The sequence below is a fragment of the Parasteatoda tepidariorum genome, chromosome 6 (genome assembly GCF_982258835.1).
Source record: "Parasteatoda tepidariorum strain Cologne lab strain chromosome 6, Ptep-v5.0, whole genome shotgun sequence".
In the NCBI taxonomy this organism is placed as follows: Eukaryota; Metazoa; Arthropoda; class Arachnida; order Araneae; family Theridiidae; genus Parasteatoda; species Parasteatoda tepidariorum.
The window spans coordinates 20,825,543-20,837,947 of NC_141760.1; the positions used below are offsets into that span (position 1 = coordinate 20,825,543).

Genomic DNA, 12,405 nt, shown 5'->3' on the forward strand with positions numbered 1-12,405 from the left:
GCCAAGTTTGGCAAACAATGACAAGCTACAATGACACGGCTGTTAGTTTTGATCGATAAAAATAAATTTTAAAAAAAGCCATTTCTTGAGCAAGGTACAAGGTAGAAAAATCTCCGTCAGCTTAAGGGTCGGAAAAGAAACATTTCAATGCGGAGAATGTTTTTACTTTTCCTTTTTTCAAAGCCTCCAGAAAACATAACCTGAAGCTCGGGGAATAAGAAAATCATTTTCAAGCTGCGAAACTGCCGACATATGCATCGTGTTTTCTTTACTTTTTTTTTGACATCATCCTATTTTGTCTGTGTCAAGAAAATTGTCAAGTAAGGAACTTAAAACCACGTATAAGCACTTTTTTATTTATATAGAAAATTGACTCGATGCTTTTTTTTTCTTGTTTGAGATTTATGGGTAATTACATCGTTGTATTAAGCTGCAGTGAGAAAAGGAAAAATAAGAGAAAGGTAAAAATGTTTTAAACCCATTAAGCGGAAGCGGAAATATTAAATAAAAAAGTCTTTTTGTATCTTCTTTGAATGTTTCGGTTTAAAAATCGAACAAAGCGTATTTAAGGATATGTTTGTTATAATATTTTAGAAAAATAACAAACTTCTGATAAAGTAAAATACATATTAATTTTAAAACTATAAATTTCTTAGATGGGAAAATATATTCAGTAGAGAAATAAACATGATTTATAATTTAAGAAATTTGGGAATATAGATTGTTAAGTGATAGATAACCATTGTAATTGAAAAGTAATTGTTAAAAGGTAAATAACCGAAGGATGTGGTCAATGGAACTACTGTAAGTGTTTAAAAAAGGTAGTTTTTAGTGAGAAAATTGTTTTGGTAAACAAAATTGGAATACCTTTAAACATTTGAAAGCTATTTTTCTTCTTTCTTTCTTTTTTTACATAAACATTTCTAGTAATCGATACCATTTCCTTTTAAGTAACGTTACTGCGTTACACTTAGCAAAAACACATAGAATTAAATAATTAACAAGCTAAGAATCTGATAAAAGCATTAAAAACGCTTTTTTTTTGTATGTTTACTAAGAAGCGTGCAGTAACGTTGCGCGCATTTTTTTTTATATATGTTGAATAAGAAATAAAGGTTTTTTGTAAGAAGATAGGCGATTTCTAAAAAATCTCTACCTATAGTAAGTTTACATATATGTTTACTTGCATTTTTAACTGCACGTTCACTAACAAGGGAAGTATTCATTGCGAAAATTCCTATTAAAACAAAATTAGGCTTAATTGAAGAGCAAGTTTGATAACCTTGGATAGGGTAAAAATTAACCACCTATGCCCCTAAGGAAAAATTTGCCCATTAAAATCGTAGTATATTTACTTCTAAACTAACAAAAACCTTCGGACTTAGGTGTAATCGACGTGTGATGGTTAGAGTCTCCGCTTTCTACCAGCTTTCTACCGCTTTTTCCGCTTTCTACCTACCGATTCCTTTAAATCTCAGGTGGGACTGTTGAATTTTAAAAAAGATTGAGAGCTGCATGATATTTTTTATTCGATTTATAAATTATTATTTTTTTTTTAAATTTAAATAATATTTTTTTTAAATAAAATCATTAAAACACATTTTTGTTTTTAAATATATGGATAATATGTATTTAAAATATTAAAATAGTTATTATAATATTAAAATATTATAGTTACATAATATAATATAGTTATATAATATAGTTATATGATATAGTTATATAATAGTTATTATAACATTAAAATAATAATATTTAAATATTTAAAATATATGGATAATATATATATAATATTATATTAATTTAAATTTTGAATAAAATTTGTTTTTAAATAAGTCATACATTTTTATTAAAAATAAATTTTTTACTAATTTGTATTTTTTTTTTTAAATAGAAAATTTCATTTAAAACACAATTTTTTTATTTTGCCCCCTTTATTTTATTTATTTTCATTAATCCATTTATTTTATTGTAAAATAAAAATAAATAAATATTAATTTATTTGTTTTTCAAAAATTTAAATCTTTAAAAATTTAAATGTTTAAGGAAAAATTTAAATAAAAAATAATAATTTATAAATTGAATAAAGCATATTCGATTGTTAGGAACTATTTTTACAAAAGAAAATTAGAGATAAATTTCAAACGTCTTAGCTGGGATTTAATCTAGGGAACTTCTTAGTAAAAGGTAGAAAGCCAAATTGTTACATCTCGAATGCAGGTAAGTCGGGAAGTTTTTGCTAGTTTAAAAGTTAATGAACTGAGACAATTATATTTTTCCCTAGGGGCATATTTTATCTTATAAGAGCAGATTTTGTGGCTAACATTTTTCTCATCCAAGATATTCAAACAGACTCTTTAATTCAAACTTAACTTTATTTTAACAGGAATTTTGGAAATGCGTATTTCCCTTGTAAGAAGCAATTAGTAATGCTACAAAAACTATTTCTCCACCCCAATGCAGTTCTGTAGCGATACAGCGAAATGTGAGTTGTTGCCTTTAATGCATACAGACGGGAGTATACGTGTTTCGATTGTCTTTAGATAAGGTACGTAAGGAGGCGAGACAATACTCGCAACATCCCACGAGACAAAATATTGTGCACTGCTTTTCGGCCACAGATGATTTAGGTTGGTTTATGAATTTTCACATTGCTACATTAATGAAACAAAATATAACGACTGCCAAAATCATAACGATGCCTTTGTCTTTTTGTTTATATAAACTTAAATAAAAGTATAAGACATAAAATTAATTTTTGGAACTTATACTTCTTACTTTTTCTAATTATAGATAAAAATCTAATGATGGTGTCTATTGTTGGCGGTGCATTTTTATCAGAAGGAAAATCACATGGTAGGATCCAGTTCTCCCAAATTGGTTTGGTTGTCATCAGCATAAAATTGATATAAGTCATAAAGGAATTGTTTTCCTAGAAATATTTCTGTATCCCTAATTTAAAGATATTTACCAGTACTGTTATTATAAGGCTTTTAGTATTGCTTGTTTCCTAAATTAAGAGTTTAAGAGGAATATTGTTATTATTATTATTATTAGAAAGACGTAATTCTACGTTACGTTTTAAGATAAAGTTGATTAAACCGGTGTCTCATCTTATTAGCCATTTTACAATTATTACTTTCTGGTGCAAATTACATTAATATACTTGTTCCCGTCAAGTAATTTTCTTTCTCTTTCTCCCTCTGGTTGAACGTAGAAGTAACGACACGCATGCGCACTGCTCAAAACAAAAAAGAACTGAATTTTGAATTGGGTATAATATAGCCTACGTCACAGGTTGTATTGTTCCTACTAAATTTAACCCATGAACGGCATTTTCTGCGAGCCTAACTTCAAGCCACAAATAAACAAACGAAGTGTTCGATCGTTTAAATAGCTGCTCGCCAGATTTTATTGCATTATAAAGAAAAGTTATTGAAACTAAATACAACTAAATAAACAACAACAACTAAAACAAATAACAACAACTACTAATAACAATAACTAAATAAACAACAACTAAATTCCATTCGTTTAGCATTGCGTCATATGTTGTTCCTACTAAATCGAAGTAGTTGTGTTTTTTTCATATTAATTTTCATATAATCATATTTTCATAATAAATTGTCAGTCGATTTGTAGAATTTCATGTAGCTGTTGAGCTTTAAATTGTAAACACTTTTCTTTTCTCTTATTAAACACTTTAAATATTCTTAGATTTGACTGTTGAATTAGAATTACTTTGATCACTTCTTAATAAAACTTCTAGAATTAGATTTTATAGATGAACCACCGTTAGCAATACTAATATGAATTACTTTTAAAGAGAATCATTTAATGATTTAGACCTAAACTTTTAGCTTTATGCACAAATTGATGAGTGAAAACATTGCATTTAAAATATATCCATCCGGTTGGTAAGAAAATATCTTAAATTACAGTTGTGAACTTGTGGCGTATCTACCACTACGAATATTAAACATCAATTCACTGATATATAAGACAAGCTACCTTGATTCAATCTTGAGGTACCTTTTGATAGATGAAGATTGGCATTGTCCGAATAATTCCTCCCCCACATTGGTGACCTGGACGCGATTTGAACGCGCAGTAACGCCCACTTCGACTTGGTAACGCCTATTTCTATGGATAGTCCACATTGAACGATTGACTTGCTACTTGTGACTGCAACATTATCCACCTCTTCACGCTGTTGCTGCTCAGTCTCATCTCGATCATACTAAACGTAAGCCTGCATACACTCGACTGCTAAAGACAACACAGGGGCGACTACGACTGTGAAGTTAATACACCTCTCACATTCAGCACTCAATAACCCAGTGACCTTAATTACAGCTCACCCGGTCTTTCACAAGTGCAGCAACTAGTGGTATCAGTTAATCGAATTCTATCCCTGATAAAATTCTTGCGGGGGAGCATTGTGGCGTAACTACCACTACGAATATTAAACATCAATTCACTGGTATATAAGACAAGCTAACTTGATTCAATCACGAGGTACCTTTTGTTAGATGAAGGTTGGCATGATCGATAACTCCGCCACCACAAACTCACCAAATTTGTCACAATAATACACTTTTAATTATAAATGTTATATGTATAGTTAGATTTCAAAATATGATTTACGTTCACTAATAGATCTTTATAGTATCATAAGGAAAATATTTGGACATGGGATGTGGTGGCACAAGTGTTCTTTTTAGTACATATATGTTCAGTTGAATAATTTCTACTGTTTTATATCAAGAAACAACAATTATTGCGAAGCAATTATCGGGGTTGGGGAACGTCAGCGAACAGAGAACATTGATCACTAGTAAATAATAATAAAAAAAATTCTTCGTAGTTGATTCCATAAAGTAATTTTATTTGAGTGAAACAGAAGCTAAAGCATTGAGGTAAAAATTGTGATCAAAACTACCAGAAGATGGAGAAATTTACCATCTTTCTTGTTCTATCAGAACATGAAACAGCTCTTTGATTTTTACAGAAGCACTTAAGTAATGATTTTGGTTAAATTAAGCAGAAAATATTATGTTATAATGTGTGATAAAATTTGGCAATATTATCATGCTTCTTTAGAGTATCGCTTAAAAACCATTCATTCGGTTAAATTTACTTTTCAGCTCTGAATTTTTACTAACTAATAACTACTGTACTGCTAAAAACTCTAACTGATCACTGTACAAACTGATAACTGTAATAAGACCCATGATTTCGAAAATCAGACTGTCCGGTAAACCGTTACCATATGAACGGAAAAATTACCGAATAGATGGTTCATAAATACAATATAATATCCTTACTAAGAAAACTGCTCTAAGGGCTACAGCAATTATCTCGGAAGTATATAAAGCTGTAAAGCTACTATTAGAAATATTTATAAAATTCTTGCAAAACTATTTAAAGTATAGATTTTAAAGTTTGAAACTGTTAATAAATGTGTTAATGATGATTTATTAAAAGTGAATTTTCAGTAAGTAGTTTGAAATCTGTAAAAATATTGAGGAGTGTTTAGTAAATTAACAATTTAGATGTTAAAGCTTGAAACTTTGAAAACAAAATACTGAAACATGAATGCTTCAGAAAGTCATTTATGGCGAATGTTTCTGTATACAGCTTTCCAGATTTCAAATTGTACTCTTCAGCAATTTTACAACAAGCACAATGATTAACGAGAAGATGTTTCTATTATTTTTTGGCTGTAGTTTCAATATAAGCTTTGCATTGATTTCCCTGGTTCGAAACTTACAAATAGTTATCAAACATAGCATTAATTTTATATTTTTCGTTTCAGTTTTTTTGTTCGTAAACTATTCAGAAAAATCCACCCTTAATCGCAGCGTGTGCTTTCTTCCAAATAATGAAGGAAACAGGAGGATCTGTTGAGCCATTTCCTAGTTCAGAATGTCTTCTTTTTGTGCGTATGTTCGACGCTAAATGGAACCAAATAACAGGTGATTACGACCTTTTATTTGCGAAACCAGGAAGCTCATTAATCCGAATTCTTTCTCTCTGATGATGGGGATACCAATTGGGAATGATGGAGATATCCTTTCATTTGCAAAAAGGACTTATATACTGTCGAAGCAGAGCCATAGGGGAATTACCAAATGAAAATACTCAACAATGTATGCTGGAAACTAGATTCCGTTACGAAAGAGAAAATTATGTAATAATATTCATAAGATAAGGTAATAAATAATAACTGAAAACAACTCATAAAAATAATTCAGCGAGAAAAAGTATTAATAATTCAAGTGTCATAGTTTCCAGTTTTTGTTTAAAAGTTTTTTTTTGTTTAATTTTTTTTCTCTCAGACGTTTTTTTCACAAATATTAAAATAAATTGGATAGAACTTTGAAAAAAAAACATCCACAAGCAGACATTGAACTAGCAATTAAAATAACAAAAACACTTGGTGATGTTTTTATGAGTCTTCAAGTAATTTTAACGGATTCTATGCTATGCTACTGTTTCAACTACAAATTGAGACAAGTATTAGAACAAACACCTACTCCATTAGCGACTAATATTACTTGTACTCTAGAAAGTAATTTTCATTTCTTAAAGCAATTTACTCAATTCATTTAGAGGGGACTTTGAGAAAAAATTATCATAAATTTATAGTGTATTTAGGAAGTCGATATACATATCATTCTTTTTATTTGCACTTATTGATCTAAATATTTCGTATTTGTTTTATTTTATTCATTTCGATTTACAAATAGAGCAATGACTGAATTATTATTTTACTAATATGCAAATCTTATCAAATGGCGTGTTTCAAGTGCTCAAAAATAGGAGCTCATTCTCAATGCTAGTCAGACGTGAATGATATGTTTCAAGCTCCCAAAAATAGCACCCATTCTCAAGACTTACAAGACGTGAATGACAGAATGAAATCTAAAGCGTTATGTTGCCAACGAAAAATGGAAAATAAATGGGAGAAGCAAAACTAGTATAACAGTAGTAACCGAGAGAGAAAAAAAAATAAAAAGGAAAAAAAAAACTGAACAATAAAAACCACTGTGATCGAGAGGGATAAAGCAGGGTAAAATACATTTCCCCACGCTTTGTAGAGGGGTGAAGAACTAATGTCATTAACAAGAAAATCAGCTATCATACGAATGAAATCAAGTCATCAAGATGACCTGAGGTGACTGAAGTGGAAATGATTTCGGCGTTGTCTAAATTGAATTTATGCTCACGACTCCAACAATGTGCAGCAATTGATGATTTATCGCATTCTTGTTACGGAAATATCTATCGTGTTCCTTTAATCTAAATTTAAAAATGCGTCTGGTTTGTTCAATGTAGCTAATGGTCTAGGTAATAGTAGTAGTAACCGACCTACCCCCGAAGAAGTTGGCGGATAAGGGTTTCACCCGTTGTTACGTGAACTAAACACAACAAAATTACAGAAAAATAAAATCAAAACTAAAAAGATTGATACACATAGGAAAAATCCCAAAATCGAAAAGATGATTAAAATAAAACAGAATCGTCAAAAAAAAAATTAAAGCACTTAAAACATTTAAGTGAATAAAATTAACCAACAATAAAATTAATAGAATATAAATAAATTAATAGAATAAGATTAATAGAATAATTAAAATAGTCGACTAAAAGTTCAAGTGTCCCCCTTTCAAGGCCAAGTGCCTCCAGGATTAAAAATGTTCTAAGGTAAACCAAAGTTTCTCTAAAAGGATAAAAATTCAAAGAGGACCCCAGGTAAGACTGAGGGTGCTGAAGTTCACCAAGATCAAAATTTCATTTCGAATGTCGTATGTATAATGAGGATGCTAGTCCAAGGGGAGGACAAAGTCAAAGGGTACGGTAAGTGCCGAGGTAAAATACTAAAAGCAAATATTAAAACCAGGAAAGCCAAAAGTTTAAAAAAAAAAATAAAACCAGATAAAATTAGTCAGATGTACTCTCTGGGGCAAGCAGATCATCCAGGGTATATTTAAGAATTTCAATGATTTTACCCCTGCAGACCTAACTAAGGTGAAGTCTACTAAAAGTCAATGTAGCTAAGGTATGCGTAAAAGGTAAAATAAAGTCAATATCTGCGTTTAAAGTAAATTAAATGTTGTGGTCAACCGAGTTGACAACAGAATTTAACTTTTGAAAATCTGTATCACTGTCTCTACTAAGAAAACGTATCGTCAACAGATTTTTTCCATTATGAGAATTTTAAAAACTGTAAAACATTTTCTTTGAAATAATGCAAGAATGCTAAGCAACAAAGAATGGAAGAGAGAGTGTTGACCATGGAAAAAGCTTTTAGAAATTACCAGTGAATTAAATGGCCGTTTGCAGAATGCAAGAATTGACAAGGGCGATAATTTCTAGCGTCAGTAATGTTTGCTTGATTATAGCTACAGTTGACAAAAAAAGTATTAGCTCACTAAGCTAATTTAAAATTCTTGCACGATAAAATAACCAAACTGATCCAAACTAGGATTTTCTTTACCTTTATTATAGTAACAACAAAAGTAGGTGAAAATAAAAAGCACACTTGCTTTTACAGAATTTAAAACAAAAAAACATTATTATATTTTTGCAAAAAAAAGTATTAGCACACTTAGTGAAACAAATAAAAACATTTTTCATTATCGGTGATTTGCTTTTTAATATCTTGTATGCAATCCATTGGCCTCAATGACTGCTTCTAATCTTCGTGGCATAGATTCTACTAACTTTTTGGTAATATCTGAGGAAATATTATTCCAGGAATGAATCAATGTAGATTCTAAAGAATCTCTTCCCGTAATGTGGTTATTCCTTACTTCTTGATCTAGATGGTGCCAAAGATGTTCGATCGGGTTCAGATCAGGAGATTGGGGGGGGGGAGTGCGTAGCCTTCTTGGTGCATTATAAAGCAACCATTCCCTTGTTACATTCGCGGAATGTTTAGGATCATTATCTTGCTGGAATATATAGGTGTCTTGGAGACCTAATTTTCTAGCACTGCTTTTCAAGTTACGGCGCAAAACCTCTATATACGATAAAGCTGTCATCCTACCATTAATAACTTCCAAATTTCCAACCCCATTATGCGCCATACAGCCCCAAACCATCACATTTCCCCCACCATGCTTAATTGTTGACAAGATATTTTTCTGATCAAGAGCAGTACCTTTTTTCCTCCAAACAGTTAAAATGCTTTTTGGCCGAAATATTTCAAACTTACTCTCATCAGAAAAAATAACTTGCTTCCAAAACTCCATTGGCTTACTTCGATAGGTCAGAGCAAACTCAAGTCTCTTTTTCCTATTAACCTCGCTAATAAAAGGTTTCTTCCTTGGCCTCCTACCCCGAAGACCACTCATATGGAGAACATTTCTAATAGTTTGTGGCGTCACTGACTTGCCAGAAGTTGACGCAAAGTCGTTGGCTAAATTTCGAGCACTTTGAGTTGGATTTCTTAGGGCCATTTTAACAACATGCCTCCTTTCCCTGTCATTTACTTTGACTGGGCGACCAGATCGGGGTTTATTTTTCGTGGATCCTGTTTCTTCCACTTTTTTAATAATGGAACGAACTGTTGAAAAGCTCAATTTTAACTTTTTTCCAATATCCCGATAACTTTTTCCTAATTCACGGAGACATATTATCTTTTCTCGAGTGGAGCCTGGAATTTCACACTTCTTCGGACTCATACTTAATGAATAGAGAAATTCAAAATAACACTGAACGTAACTTAATACTCTAGTCTTAGTACAAGTTATAAATCGGTTTCAGTAAGTGAATATAAGGTTTTATTCTTCTTATCTGTAGTGGTAGTAATGCAATTCGAGTGTGCCAATATTTTTTTTGTAAAATAAAATGCGTTTTTTCTATGGAAATATTTTATTAACAATGACGGGAATTTTATATTTTGTGATTTAGTTTTCATTTGAAAATTGAGTGTAATATAGTTTAATTGGTAAAGTTAGAACTTTTCGTTGCGTGAATATTTGAAACTATACTGATGTGCCAATACTTTTTTTACCGACTGTATCATTAATCAAACAAGGAGTTTATTGCAAGTTCTTAGGTATTTGATTATTGTTTATTCGTTATGTCAGATGAACTCAATGACCAACGTGAATCATTCAATATAGGAATAGAATTACTTAAGATTTTAAAAAGTATTTCTATAAAACTAAATAGTTAAAAATCAATGGTAGTTGAAATAGAAAACAATAATTTACGTACTATAAAGCAAAACTAGTGGAGGAATAGTACTAAATAATTTAAGAGAAATGTAAAGAATCGCCTTACTATTACTGACGCCAATGAAACTTAATTAATTTTGGTAATAGCCGGTATTAATGGAATGATATTAATGGAAATAAAATGCATTGGAAAGCAGAAGTTATGAAATGGAAAGCAAAAGTTATGCATTGAAAAGAAAAAGTAATAGAAAAATCGTACTAATTCATTCAAGAATATAAAAAAATCGCCATACTATTATTGACGCCAATGTTGCTTAATTAAAATTGGTACTAGGTATTTTTGGCATAATATTTATGGGTGAAATTTTAATCAATACCAAATATACTATTGTAGATAAAATTATCATATAAATTAAAACAGCATTAATACCGTGCAGTTTTAATATAGTTAATGTAGAAAGAGGGGTTTTGCGTGCCTTTGAAAGGGATAAGTACCAGGGAAAATCACTCAATTTTGTAAATTTTAACCATCATGATTAGGTCTTAAGCAATAACATTAATTCTAAACGATCTTCACATAGTTAATCGTTATTTCGGTGGGATGAACAACCAAAAACGCGTTTTGACGTTTTGATTAATCTATGGCAAAAAAATAATAATAAGCAAAAAAATGACATTACGTTAGCTTTACTAATTTTGTTGGTTCACTTTTAGTTTTGTACATGATTTCGTAGTGTTTTTTTCAGTACTGATTTATTGATAATTTAATTTTTTATTCAGTTTGGAAAACGGGTATTCAGTTAACAATGAAAAATGGGCAAGGCAACTGAATTTAAAACTTTAGCTAATTTTGAAGAAATGTTTTTTTTCCCTACTAAACGAAAACGATACAAAGTAAGATTTATTTAAAAGATTTTCAATTGAAATGAATAGAATATTTTCAATATGATTTTTTATCATTGCTGTAAAAAAGTTCTTTATTAAATAATTCACAATTTATATTATGCCTTTATATTCATTCTATGAAATTTCCTATTTTTAATTTATTATGTTTTATCTTCTTCTTAGCAAAGATTTATTGCAAACACAATTCCCCATAAAAGTTCTTTATAACAAAAAAATGTAATTTTCATAGTTTAATAGTGTATAGTATAAATTCTGTATTGCCAGCAGTACATAGTATAATTTCTATACTACTCATACCAGCATTGAGACAATCTATAGTACGCATAGGGATATCAAATTGGGCTCAATAAGACAGAGGGAAAAACAATTTAAATACCACAGACTTCTTAGCTGAACGTGATGTTTTAAATAGAAATGTCTGCAAGTAAGAGATGTTTTAGCTTACGTGCCCGTTTTGCACTTAAAAGCACTTCTAAATGCCACAGTAGGGAATGATTCGATAACATTGTTATTTCTCCAGAGGGACTATTACTTCAGAAGATCACGTAAAAAGTTAAGTTTTATCTGTCCTTTCTTGTAGTGGTAAACCTGATAACACACCCATTTTTTTGTAAAATTTGAATTGTTTATGCAAAAATACTTCTAATATTTAAGAAAAGGAATTTTGAACAAAAGTTTAAGGGATATATAATTTTTTTGCCAATAATATCCCTTATATGTTGCGTATTTGTTATCATTTTTACTGCTTTGATTTACTCAAGGTCACGTAGACTGCAATTGGATACCAGCAAGCGATGTCACGCGTAGAGCAGCATATTAGGTTCAATACCCACGCATAACGTCGCTTGCTGGTATGCAATTAAATCTGAACCGAAAATTGCTTCAGTTAACAAACCCTAGCCTCAAAGTTCACGCGCCATACACAACGATATGATTAGACCCAATCATGTGATTAGCTGTATTATCGAATTATAGCCTGACTATGCAGCGTAGTCGAAAATAAATATATCGTGGTTTTCCTCTAAACGCAACGTAAATGCGGGTTAGTTCGATCAAAAAGTCTTCCACAAAGGTAAATTTCTCTCAATACTTGATCCTGGAATTCCCTTGTCTTCTGGATTGAGTTCAAAATTACAAAGCTACGGAGCTGGTAGGCCTGTTTAACTCCGTATATAAAATAAAATATGGTTCACTGAAGGGAGTGGCTTGCTTAGAACCCAGACCTGAACCGTATCGAAATGTTTTGTAATCCAGGTGAATGGTAAAGGGTTAAATTAAGAGAAGAAACTTAATGTCTTCCCATAGCCAAAGT

General features: G+C 30.7%; 1 protein-coding gene across 2 annotated transcripts in view; it reads right to left on the minus strand.

The window, feature by feature from the left end:
- The window catches only part of LOC107436844 (cGMP-inhibited 3',5'-cyclic phosphodiesterase 3A), a 605,033-nt gene that overhangs the window by 151,303 nt on the left and 441,325 nt on the right, over positions 1 to 12,405 (minus strand). The window lies entirely within an intron of this gene.